The 14,284-nt window shown below is 40.3% G+C and overlaps 1 protein-coding gene across 1 annotated transcript in view; it reads left to right on the top strand.

Moving 5' to 3' along the window:
• LOC150082232 (uncharacterized) overlaps window positions 1–14,284 on the top strand; it is a 1,008,282-nt gene that overhangs the window by 888,555 nt on the left and 105,443 nt on the right. The gene's annotated exons all lie outside the window — the stretch shown is intronic.

The following is a 14,284-nucleotide window of genomic DNA, read 5'->3' as shown; positions in this document are numbered from 1 at the left end:
CATAAGCCGCGATCCCAAAGAATTAGAGGAAAATCTGAATCAGTTATGCACAATTAGTAAGGATTTTGGACTAAAAATGAATATGGCTAAAACAAAAGTAATGATGAACAAGTATGCCACAGAAAGGGATATAATGATTGAAGGAGCAGTAATTGAAAAGGTGGAGTCATATACTTATCTGGGACAAGTCATTAGCTGTAATAATGATAAATGGCTGAAAGTCAAGAGAAGAATAAATTTTGGATGGATAGCATTCAGGAAATATAGTCACATACTGAGGAGCAATATACCAATTTGTCTGAAACGTAAAATAATGAACCAGTGTATACTCCCCACCATGACTTATGGATATGAAACTTGGGCACTCACCAAAAGAATGGAAGAGAAGCTGAGAACTACACAGCGAAGAATGGAACGAATTATATTGGGAATCAGACTGTTAGATAAGAAGAGAAACACATGGATTAGGCAGCAAACTCAAGTAAAGGACATGCTTATCAAAACTAAAGAACTAAAATGGTCTTGGGCAGGACACATAGCTCGAAGACATGATGACAGATGGACTAAGAAAATAACAGAATGGTACCCAAGAGGAGCTAAGAGAAAACCTGGAAGACAACAACGGAGATGGACAGTTGAAATTCATGAGTTTGTGGGAAGTAAATGGATGGCCATTGCACAAAACAGAAGGAACTGGAAAGTTTCTGGAGAGGCCTTCATCCTGCAGTGGATTGAAAATGGCTGATGATGATGTTCTTGTCTATAAATTTTAGTTTAGTTAAATATAAGTACCGGGGGCTTAGAGGGGAACAGGTATCCTGTGTGTTATCAGACACTCAGCCTAAAACACTCATGGATCCAATATCTCTCTATTACAGAAGATTTAGGAGAGGTCCGGTTGGCCTGCCTCCCAAAAATCCACTCATGCACACCTACTCGATGGTAAGCCCTGTTACGTTACTTAGGTGGCAACGAACGTGTAGAGTGGTTCTCTTCAAGACGCCTGGTCAGCGTGAAGAGGAAAAGACCAAACTCTCCAGCATATGAGAGCACGAAAAAACAGATGGCCCTCAGTCCCCAGCAGCTTTTACTCCCCCTCTTACGGCAGCGAGAGGATCAGAGTGGAAGCAAAGGGTGCTAAGAATCTCTGGGTACGACAAGGCTGCCATGCACGGAAACTGAACGTGGCCTGTTATAACGTAAGATCACTCATCAGTGAAGACAAGATATTAGAGCTGGAAAAGGAATTAGAAAATGTGAATTGGAATATCATCGGTTTGGCTGAAACAAGAAGAAGAAATGAATCAATTATAAGTTTATCAAGTGGAAATCTGCTGTACATCAATGGAAACAGTGAAAGGAGTGAAGGTGGAGTTGGGTTTCTGGTCCATAAAGATTTTAAAAACAACATTTTGGAATTCAAAAGCACATCACCAAGGGTGTCAAGGCTAATACTCAAGATTTCCAAGAGATACAAGCTAAAGGTTATAATGATTTATGCACCAACATCGAGCCATGATGATGAAGAGGTTGAAGAAATGTACACCGAAAATGAGTCTTCTAGATGAGCAGAAAACCCACTACACTATTATTATGGGGGACTTCAATGCTAAGGTTGGAAAAAGACAAAACAGCGCAGAAAGGGGAAATTTTGGATTTGTTGAAAGAAATCAAAGAGGCGGAAGACTTGTGGAATTTGCAGAATCTCGAGAAATGTCAGTAATGAACAATTTTTTCAAAAAAAGGGTGAACAGAAAGTGGACATGGAAGAGCTCAAATGGATTAACAACTAATGAAATCGACTTCATCCTCACTAACAGAAGATATATTGTGAATGATGTTACCGTCCTGAATAAGGTAAATGTTGGAAGTGATCACAGAATGGTAAGATGTACACTTGATATAGATGTAGGAAAGGAAAGGAAAAAACTGACTCGAGTAAATAGTACAAGGGTCTTTGAGATAACAGAAGAGGAGAAAAAGCAGTATGTACTGGAACTTAAGAACAAGTTTGAGCTTCTGCACACTGCTCAGGACCAAGATATCGACGAGGAATATTACAACTTTCTGAAAGTTATAAAGCCCAAGAAACCTATAGGGAAAAAGAAATCCAAAGAAGAAAAAATCAGTCAAGAAACACTTGTCATGATGAACCGAAGACGACAAATGAAGATCAAGAAAAATACTGACAGGGAGAAAATTGAGTATACTGAGTCATGCAAAGCCATTAGAAAGAGACTCAGAGAGGACATAAGAAGATTTAACACAAGAAAAGTAGAACAAGCATTATCAAGCAAATCAGCAGCCATGAGCAGTAATACAGAAAGACAAATGATACTGAAACTGAAGAATAGCGATGGTGTACTTATAAACAGCAGAGAAGGCATAATTCAAATAGCAGAAGACTACTACAGAGAATTATACAAGGGGCGAGGGAATGATGCCAGCAGTGGGGAAGATGGATTGATTCATTTTCTTCAATGCATGTTCTTCCTGATGAGGTAGAACATGCATTGAGGAAAATGAAGAATCAGAAAGCCCTGGGGGAAGATAGTTACTGTAGAGTTGTTAAAATTGGGAGGAAGAGACATAACACAAAAACTGGCAAGGCTCTTCACAAAGTGCATTAGAAAAGGTGTGACGCCTAAGCAGTGGAATAATGCAATCATAGTTTTGCTGCATAAGAAAGGAGATAAATCAGAAATTGGAAATTATAGACCAATTAGCTTGTTATCCCACATCTACAAGTTGTTCACAAGGGTCATTACTAACAGATTAGAAAGAATACTTAATGAGAATCAACCAAAAGAGCAAGCTGGCTTTAGGACTGGATTCTCAACTATGGATCACCTTCACGTAATATCACAGCTAATGGAGAAAGCAAATGAATATAAAACACCATCATGCCTGGCATTTGTGAATTATGAAAAGGCATTTGACTCCATACAGCATAAGGCAATATTTCGGGCACTAGAAAGACAAGACATAGATACCCCACATATTATGATTTTGAAGAAAATATATGAGAGTGCTACCTCCTTTATTAGACTAGACAAAGACAGTAGGCAATTTAAAATCAAGAAAGGAGTTCGACAAGGAGACACAATATCTCCGAAGCTGTTTACTGCTGCCCTTGAGGAAGCTTTCAGAAGATTAGACTGGTCGCAGAAAGGAGTCAATGTGAACGGAGAGTACCTAAACCATTTACGATTTGCAGATGACAATGTGGTCAAAAGCCACGATTCCAAAGAATTAGAGGAAAATCTTAATCAGTTATGCACAGTTAGTAAGGATTTAGGACTAAAGATGAATATGGCTAAAACAAAAGTAATGATGAACAAGTATGCCACAGGAAGGTATATAATGATTGAAGGAGCAGTAATTGAAAAGGTGGAGTCATATACTTATCTGGGACAAGTTAGCTGTAATAATGATAAATAGCTGGAAGTCAAGAGAAGAATAAATTTTGGATGGATAGCATTCAGCAAATATAGTCACATACTGAAGAGCAATACCCCAGTTTGTCTGAAACGTAAAATAATGAACTAATGTATACTCCCCACCATGACTTATGGAAGTGAAACTTGGGCACTCACCAAAAGAATGGAAGAGAAGCTGAGAACTACACAGCGAAGAATGGAACGAATTATATTGGGAATCAGACTGTTAGATAAGAAGAGAAACACATGGATTAGGCAGCAAACTCAAGTAAAGGACATTCTTATCAAAACTAAAGAACTAAAATGGTCTTGGGCAGGACACATAGCTCGAAGACATGATGACAGATGGACTAAAAAAATAACAGAACTGTACCCAAGAGGAGCTAGAAGAAATCCTGGAAGACAAAGGCGGAGATGGATAGATGAAATTCATGAGTTTGTGGATAGTAAATGGATGGCCAGTGCTCAAAACAGGAGGAACTGGAAAGTTGCTGGAGAGGCCTTCATCGTGCAGTGGACTGAAAATGGCTGATGATGATGATGATGATGACCGGAGCAGCTTTCTTTTTGAAACAAAATAAGATTGAATTTTAGGATTAACATACTCTGTCCCTTCCACAAATTCATATTATTATTTAACCGCACCGGAGCTTTTATTAATAACAATAATCGCTGCGGTGCCGTTGTTGTTCTTCTTGTTGTAGGGTTTTAGGAGCATCAGCGAATAAGGCCATATTGCTCCATGTATATTGTTTGTAAATTGCATGTTGCATATTGTCAACTGTAAAATTGTAGTAATTACTAACTTAGAAGTGTTCACTTTTGTTCAGGTTTGCTGTGGCTCCGGGGGTGCCGCGGTTGTGGTGCACTGGTTTGTGTCTGTCGCCGCGGCTCCGTCGTGGCTGCCGCAGGTGCATGGAATTGATTGTTACGCCGTGCCCTCTTCTGGCAGGATGGGCCCCTACAAGGGCCAATATTTGGTATAGATCATTGGACAACCTAAACATTGAACATGCTAAACTCACTAGAAACACCCACTACTTTACTGCTCCCCTTAACTAAATCTAAATTCATCCACACGCTATGTTTTAATCTCCTGACGAAACTTAACTTATTTTAAATTATTACCATATTGTATGTAAAACACACTAGAAACATTCACTCCATTAATTGATCCCCACTCAACTAAACCAACTCTATCCACACTTGATGATTTACTCTTTTATTGCTATATTTATCTCTATTTTAATATTATTGTATAAACATATAGAGGTTCAAGAACCTCCTTTTGTGAAAACCAGACTCCCTGGAGCGCCTCCACGTGGCTAGGGACGGGAGTCAGGACGCAAGATATATCTGTTCTTGCCTCCTGGCTGCAAAGTCTCCAGGTGCCGGCATACAACACTCAACAAAACAAACACTCAAACAAAAACCTCCCCATACACACACTCGCCGGCTTAAAAAAACCTACAAGAATCATTGCGGCAATAGGGGAAACCCTGGAGGCTGCAGTAAACAAAAATACTTTGAATTTGAATTGTGCATGTGTTCTGAGGTTGATTTTCTGTTTGCTGTACGAAAAACCCAAGTTTCTGTGAGAAAAAACCACACTTCCCTCGCCTGAGACCGACTAACTCAGCCACGTTGTGAAAAAGACTCATAAAAATTCCTCACATCATCGAAGGTTCTCGAACGCAGATCTTTTCTAACCCGTGTGGAGAGGACCAGTGCCGTTAAAATAATAATTTGAATTGTATAGTGTGATGTAGTCAGGTATTGTAGTCAGTTAATCCCAAAGGAGTGATATGAGAAAAATTAGTTTCGTAAAGAGTCACAGAACGAAATTGTGCTTTATAGAAGAATTATTCAAATTATGCTCTGATGATATATCCGTGAAAGAGCTATAAGAAAAAACGGACACAGAAATTCTCCATGAGACTTTCTTGAAGAATTATGCTTGGTTGGTATATTAATCAAACCAGTAGCAATACCTTGGTTACTCTATGCCACTCACAGAAAAGATTAAGGCGTGGATATCTATCACAAAATATTACTCAGTTCCTCTAAAGTTCGAATCTCATAAAACGGGAGGAATTTTATGGACTTCTATGCACCCCATGGTCGAATTATAGTCGGTTTCAGATTTCTTGGATCAAAAAACTTGGATCTTTAATTCAGAAAAAATCACAATGCTCGGTCCTACACAAGTGTGCGAACGATATAAGAGACCGACAGGATCTGGGGGGATTACCCCATCCTCTACGATGTCCCGATCTTGCGTCATCGAAATAACATCTTTACGGAAAGATGAAGGATGACATAAGTTTGGCATAAAATTTGTGAACGATGACTCCCTTGTGACGGCTATAAAGCAATAATCGAAGGACCTAGAACAAGAGGTTTACCGCATTTTTCTACATAATCAGGCATTTCTCTAAGTATGACTTTAACTGAGTCGTTACCTTCACGGGTTACTTCCATTAAGAGATACCTACAATTCAAACCACTTTTACTCCACAATAATTATCTTATAATGAGTATCACTTTTGGGTACATATACCGATCCCTTGATCACATGCACCCACTCCTCTTGGTGCCGGAATATCCAGTCAAGTAACAGAAGATGGCTTCATAAGAGGGCGATTGCCCCCCCCCCCCCCAATTGTTCACTCAGTCAATCAGATTTATTGGCCAATGGAGGGTGTCAATCGCTCTCTTGTGACTTATCTCTTTTCTCTTACTTGTCTGGACATCCTGACCACGCAGAGGAGTTAATGCATGTGATGAAGGGACCGGCATAGGTTCCGGAACGTGATGGTCATTATAAAAGTAATTGTTTTGGAGCAAAAGTATTTCAAAATGGAGTATATCTTCCTATATAATGTATTTACACGTATACAAGTAACAATGCTGTAGTAAAAATGCAAGGCATTATTTTCGAGTAACTCTCGCAACAATCAGCTATACAGACTAGATAGCTTGTATAAATTCCTGAACAGGAAAGAATGAGGTCCAGATATCTGATTGCCCTTTCAATATATTATTAGCTATTACTTGCTCAGGATTGTAAGTGTATGCACCCGTACTATCCTCAGCAGCTTCTAGTACCATGTGGCATGTATGACTAGTTTTTGGCCACCCGGTAGACCTAATCTGATTCTGTTCCATCCACCTTTCTTACAGAATATCTTTCTCGTTTCCTTTACAACTGAATGTTTCAGTAAGAATATCTTAACTTCTGCTGCAGTCCTAAGTCCTGATGGATCCAGTCCTGGGATCGATCTCGGAAGAGCGTTGCTCGATATACAATCAAAAATTTTGATCTGTGTGGAGCCCCCAGGTCGTTTATTCTCAAGGGAAATAATTTCGTGTTCTCAGAGGGTCAAGTTTCATGGTACACAGAGTTGTAATTTAAAGTAGTCGCACTTCCTATGTATAGCACACAGAAACGAAACGCATCATCGTCGGCTAGATAAAGTTCTGTATACATGCGATGGCAAGTACGAGGAAAAAGGCCATAACTCACCAGGTGAATTGTCAATGACAAGTCTCCCGTCAGCCACGACATCCTGTGGCATGTTATGCGTATCTGTTTCAGCTGAAACAATAATTACGCTAAGTAAAGATTAAAAGAATAAAAAGATCAAAATAAGCACTAATATATTACCTTTAAAATACCCACCTCAAAAATTAAACTAAAATTTAAAAAATTATCACAATATACTGAATAGGGTTTAAGTGTAGTTTTCCTTTTAAATGTAATTTTTCTAGTAAATCGCTATATAAACGACAAAGTGTACATATGCTACAAATTACAAATAGCTCCCCGAGATGTTTTAGAAATGGCCCAAAGTCATCTGCGTAAGAGATCGGAGCGCAATGAAATTAAACTAAGAGTAATTAAGTTAAGTGTGTAAATTCAATGTGCAAGGCATCGAATGCTAGGAGGGATAGTATAGGTCGCCGTAGCCGAGTGGTCAAGCATGCGGGTGCATAAGACACGTGCCTCGAGTGACCAGGGTTCAGGCCCGTGACTGCTAAATACGGTGCTGTTTCTTGTATTCTGTCTATCTTGTGAACTCCTCTGACCGTTTGGTCGTCTCGGAGTATAAACGGAATATTTATTTATTTATTTATATTCTATGGTCAATGTGTCTGTTTTCTGTGCGAAAACCGCGAGCTTTCGCTGAAAAAACCATGCAATCCTCGCCTGAGACCGACTAACTCAGCCACATTGTGAAAAACGTCATACAAAAATTGTATCACGTCATTGGTGGGATTGGAACTCAGCTCTCTTACACCTAACTTGGGGAGGACGGTGATTATATTCATTCTGCTAATCGCGAGGGTATTGATTGCGTAATGAATAAAATACACACCAGATCTTGCTATCCTAGATATGGCCACAGATGTACGGTCCTTTTTATTAAAACAGTCACAGAGAGAAGAAATGCAAATAAATGCGAATAGATGCAAAGAAAACTATGACTCGGAGTGATGACGTGTTGCTTCGTTGATTATAAAGACTGCACAAGCTATTCGACTGCAGTAAGCAGTAGCCAGAATAAGAAAAATGCGTGATCTATCGGACTTTGAAAAAGGTCTTATCGTGGGTGCACTTTTAACAGGAACCACGATTCAAGAAACGAAGACATAACTCGTTTCTCAAAAGCATCCATCTCAAAAGTTTTTAATGACAGGAAAGTAAGCGATTCTTCCACAACTAAAAGGTGTTACTGTGGCAGAAAAACAATACTTCAAGTGCGAAGCCGCTGTATTCTAAGGAGGACTGTACGGAAATATACGACACCAGTGTGCATCAAATAACATCTGAATTCAACCAAGCCCAGAACTGTCCTATTTCAACCCATACCACATGTGCAGGGAATTGAAGAAATTGGGTATTGACAGTGACTGCCTGTTCTAAAGCCACTTTTTTAAGAGAAAAGCAGAAAAATCCGCTTACAGTGGTGCCGAGAACGTTTTTCTAGTTTTTCAGTTCTCTTTAAAACCCCATCCCCTAGCAGGGGAGGAAGACAGAAACCTGTCTCCTCCCTCCTCTGCTTGGGGATGGGGTTTTAAAGGGAACCGGGTTAGAGTACTCAGTTCAGTTCGCCAAATAGCGTGTTGGCAGCAAAGCCGCAGTATGTCTTCATCAGTGACGGTTGTCAGGTCTATTGTCTTATCGAATCCGGTAGGAAGGTCAAACTGCCCATCCCGCTCTGGCTGTGGGATATGTTAGCTGGCAGTGCGGAACCCACCAGGCGGGGGAAAGGAGACACATTTACATCATTCATAACCGCATTCTCATTCTACTTGCATTCTATTTTTATACTTTTTTTTCTTATAGTTGATGATAATTTTTTCCTGTTATGTTATATATATATTTTTTTTTTCACTTACTCATTCATCTCTTTCTCACACACCAGGGGGGATGCAATGGTGTGTAATGTAATTTCAATACTGATGCTTAATAATTAAACTAAATAAGAAAGAATATAAAAGATTAAAACTAGGGTTAGCGTGAACTTAACTTTTAACATTTATGTTTTGTGTTCTTTTTCTCACACACTTACACTCTCATTCATTCTTCTGGCTTTCATTTCATTTGTTCGATTCTTGCTTTCTGCATTGCACTCTCTGGGCACCTCAACTTGCTATTATTCTTCAGTTGTGGTGCAGGCCTAGCCGCAAGTTTTTTGTGGCTAGGCCTGCACCACAACTGAACTGCTGTATGTTCTGCAGTGGAACAGTGAAAGAAAGTCAGTGGTCAGACGAATCACGATACACTTCGTTTTGCAATGATGGTAGGCAGAGATTGTGGCAAGAACCTCACAAAGCGATGGACCTTGCTTGCCTTGTTAAGACAACACAAGAATCTGAAAGTCGTGTCATGGTAGAAGGAATGTTTTGTTGGTACGGACTGAGTCTGTTGATGCCGGTGGGAGATCGAATGGCATCTAGTGAGTACCTGAATTTTGTATCAAATCTACTGCACCCTGCAATGTTACACTTTTATCCTGAATGCGATGGCCATTTTATGGATGACAATGCAACATCGCATCTTGCCAGAATAATACGGATTTCCACCATCTTCCCTGACTACATTCACCTGATATCAATCCTATTGAGAATGTGTGGGATATGCTGGAGAGCTATTCAGCAACAAAATCCTCTTCCTTCAACTTGTCGCGACTATGCAATATTTTACTGTAAGAATGGCACAATTAGACCAAAACACACTAAACACTATATAATTCATGCAGCACAGCACACTTGCTGTTATTCGAAACAAAGGAAGCCCGATTTGATATCGAATAAGGGTTCGTATTTTTTTGGCCATTATGTGTATAATACATGAAATATTACTGATATAGATGTATTACTTTCAATATTCATCGAAAAACTGGCATTTAACACTTTGATTTAGCTTGTCCCTTTTCTTTGTTTCTGTTTTTGTACTATACCTTAAGACAGTAAAAAATTAAATTTAAATTAGTGTTCTCGTAATTCAATACATTAACCCGTATTTGTGTCTGTAAATTTTCTCAGGTCGATTTGCCTGTTTTGCTGGACGAAAAAACCTTGCTATCTACGCCTGAGACCGACTAACTCAGTCACGGAGTGAAAAAAGCCCACTAAAGTTCCTCGCGTCATCGACGGGATTCGAACCCGGCCCTTTTCCACCCGGTGTGGGGAGGACGGTGACGATACCACTGTCCTACCGCGCAGACACCTTAAGACGCTAGAGGAGAAACCGTCTAATAAGCCATTCTACGCTGAGATAGCATTGCAGTGGCTTCATGAGTGGAGTGTGCCGCTACCGTTTCCACTTAGTACGCTGTCTCTATAAAAAGAAAAAGCTTCACACTGCAGCATTCAGTAAACCAGTGTTCATGTGAAAAATGGGTCGATGTCACCTGAGTTCCAAGCGGGGGAAGGAGTATCGTTCCCGATCCATATTAGTGGGAGCGAGTATCTCGCAGACGGCCGCCTTCATCCAGTGTTCGACTGCAGCCTGTCTCAAGGTTTACTGCAGGGCAGCAATGCGTTTTTGACTAAAGGGGCAAGAGGAGGATCCAATGAGCTGCCCAGTGTAACAGACATGCCACAGTTAAAGTCGGATTTACCGAAGTGCAGTGGCATAGTTGCTCCTGGGCTCCAAGATTGCAGAGGGCCCGAGAACAATGCAATAAGTGTTGGTCAAGGGGAGCCTCGCGACTTTCCTTTTAGGGCTTTCAAAATATATAATCTACGATCCCAACTTCTTGAATCCGGCACTGGCTACAGTGGAGCAATGGACAACTCAATACATGACACGACTAAGCCTATAAGCTGTCAGTATGTTATATGTATTCTCTGGTCAATTTGCTTGTTTGGTGGACCAAAAACCCAACTTCAGGAGAAAAACCATGCCATCCTCGGCTCAGACCGACTAACTCAGCAGCATTGTGAAAAAAGGCCGTAAAAATTCCTTGCATGATTGACGAGATTCGAATCTAGATCTTCTCTATGTTATATGTATTCTCTGGTCAATTTGCTTGTTTGGTGGACCAAAAACCCAACTTCAGGAGAAAAACCATGCCATCCTCGGCTCAGACCGACTAACTCAGCAGCATTGTGAAAAAAGGCCGTAAAAATTCCTTGCATGATTGACGAGATTCGAATCTAGATCTTCTCTATCCTGTGTGGGGAGGACAGTGATTATGTCCACTGTTCCAAACAAGTCTTCACGGTCACTGACTAACGTAATGAGGTTTCCAGACCTGCATACAGGTCTGGAAGCATCATTTTAGGAAGAAAGGAAGCGAATCTATTGGAATAGGTGCAGAGAGAAGAAAAGAATTACTGAGCGAAGTAAATAGGATGCGCTTACCAGAAAAGGCTGCGCGGAGAGCACAGCCTTTTCTGGTGAGAGCGTCTTAAGGTGGAAAAGGCATTTCTGGAGACTAGAAACCTGCGAGGAGATCTGATTGAGGTGTTTATGGCTTTGAATGGATAGAGTAAGCTCTGGCGCCTCCGTAGCCAGGTGGGCAGGAGCAGTAGTGCGTAGCACACGCTTCTTGATTAGACCGGGGTTCGAGCCCGTGACCACCAAATACGGAGGATGCGGAAAGGTCACTGCATATCCCCAGCCCGGATAAAGGGTGAGGGTTGGCGTCAGGAGGGGCATCCGGCCGCAAAAATTTCATGCCAAAACAATAAAAACGCTGACCCCATATATAATGGGAAAAAGCGAGGACAAAAAAAAAAAAAATGGATCGAGTAAGCCTAATGCTGATCGAACCCTTTCTCTTTTTTTGGACTACACATGAGGCGGAATAAACTGAAATTTAGGAAGGATGGTTGCAAGGTATATATGCGAAAATTTTCCTTGAGCCAGCGGATGGTTTACTATTGTTACTAACTCCCATCCGTTATTTTAGAGTTGGGTTGTTTTGGTTTTTAGGAGCATTAGCAACTAAGGCCATATTGCTCCGGGCATATGCGGTGGCCACTCCCTGACCTGTCCGCATCCTCCGTATTTGGTGGTCACGGGCTCGAACTAGATAGCACACGCTTCTTGATTAGACCCCGGTCTAATCAAGAAGCGTGTGCTACGCACTGCTGCTCCTGCCCACCTCGCTACGGAGGAGACCTTAGAGTTGGGTACTTTGAATAAACTGAAGGAAGAACTAGACAAAATATTAGAAGGGATGGACAGGTGATATGGGAAGTGTTTTTTTTTTTTTTTTTTGCTGATGCCGTATAAGCTTGCTTTCTTGCATCATTTTATTTATTAACAAAAACAACAAGCGGCCCCTAACCAGAAACTGGCAAAGCCGCTATGTACATACATACATATTATATACAATGATATACACAGAATCATGTTAATTACTATGTCATAAGTGAAATGAACATGTAACATGTCCACACAGCAAATCACATCACGCAACTAATGCTGGGTTGGTCCCTTGTTGTTGATATGTTGATAGACTTGAGAAGAGTTGCTCTCTTTTAGTGAAAACAGCAGAGCAGAATTGTTGTAGAGCTGCGAACGATTGAGAATTTTCAGTCAGTGCCACTTCATTTCCTTCAGAGAAGTTGCTGACAGCAGCTTGTAGTGTAGTGTAGATCTGTCGTCGTGGTACAGGCTGCAGTGATACAGAATGTGCGTCCAGGTTTCCTCAGCACCACACAAGCAGCGCTTGGTGTCAGACAAGTCAAATTGAAATAGTTTGGAGTTGATGGAGCCGTGCCCAGTAAATATATACGATGTTGTTAAGCTGGGAGAAAACCATTGGGGGACGTTCTTGTTGAGAGGGAAGGTAACTGCAGGAACAAAAGAGCGGGTGACTTGACTAGTACTACTGGAATCCCATCGTGATTGCCACACACTGATAAGTTCATTCCAGATTCTCCGTTTCTCGTCTTTGATGTTAGCAGTTAGGTTGCATGAGATGCCAGGAACTCTGTGCTTTAGACGATAGCATAGTCCTTTGAAGATGACATGCACTTAGGTACAAAACTTAAGGAAGAACTAGGCAAAATATTAGAGGGGATGGACAGGTGATATGGGAAGTGTTGGCTTTTTTTTTTTTTTTTTTTTTTTGCTGATGCCGAGATTAATATTAGTAGTGGCAAATGATGCAAGAAAGCAAGCTTTCTTGCTTTCTTGCATCATTTGCCACTACTAATATTAATACAATCATGGTCGCTGAAAGAACACTCTGAAGTTGGGAATGCGACATACGCTGAAATTGTATCAAACGCCAACTACACTGTATTTAAAAAAATATATAGAACTTGGGTACAATTAAAACTTTTGAATATTCTTTAACGTCCGTTTATAATAATCACGAAAACGTCAGCCAGTCGTATGCGGTGTCAGTAAATCACATAACCAATGCCACGTGTTATTTTGCGTATATTTAAGAGCCTGTCAGATTCGAAAGCTTTTTTTTTTTTTTTATGTGAACCCCAAACACGAGAGGCATTAGAACCTATAGTACTTAGTACCGTGCTTGGGTTGGAGGTTGAGAAGACGAAAGAAGATATTTGTAAGAAAAAGTGGGGTGGGAAATGCTGTATGAAGTAATGAAATTTTTGGATATGGCGTACACGTGGTGCAAGCTACCGTATTTCAGTTAATAAATAATTTTAACTGCACGATTTTTCGTGTTATTTAGAATATTTATAAAATTTTTCATTGTGTATAAGTTCTTATATTTTATTTATACAAAATTTTACAGTATATTTTGCGTAAATAGTAAGTCTCAGTATCTCAGGTTTTTTCTTGAAATTTAACTTGGTTGATGTATTTTGTTTCCTTTTTCCTCTCAAATCCCCAGAACTTTGAAGTACAACGGAGCACTGTGAGCGATCTCATCCGATAAAATTTATCTTTAGGGATGAGTAGGTATTATTTTTTCATCGGGTTTTTTTTTGATATATGTACCAAAAAAGGTCTTGTTTGATATATATATATATATATATATATATATATCAAACAAGAATTTTTGTGGGTCTTTTTCACAGCGTGGCTGAGTTAGTCGGTCGAGGGTGGCTTGGTTTTTTCTACCGGATTTTTTTTTTTTTCTAGCAAACAGAATGTCGACCACAAAAAACACATGCAATTTACAGAGAGTATATAGGGAGCAATATGGCTTTAGTCGCTGAAGTTCCTAAAACCCTAACAACAGCAACAACTACTACTCTCTCTCTCTCTCTCTCTCTCTCTCTCTCTCTCTCTCTCTCTCTCTCTCTCTCTCTCTCTCTCTCTCTCTCTCGCACGCACACACAAGCGCATACGGTCGCAGAATAGCTATATTGCGAAGAAATAATTTCTCAAGTACTAATTG

Source organism: Mastigoproctus giganteus, chromosome 8 (genome assembly GCF_048544385.1).
Source record: "Mastigoproctus giganteus isolate SK-2022 chromosome 8, ASM4854438v1, whole genome shotgun sequence".
NCBI lineage: Eukaryota > Metazoa > Arthropoda > Arachnida > Uropygi > Thelyphonidae > Mastigoproctus > Mastigoproctus giganteus.
This window is presented reverse-complemented; position numbering and strand designations above follow the sequence as displayed.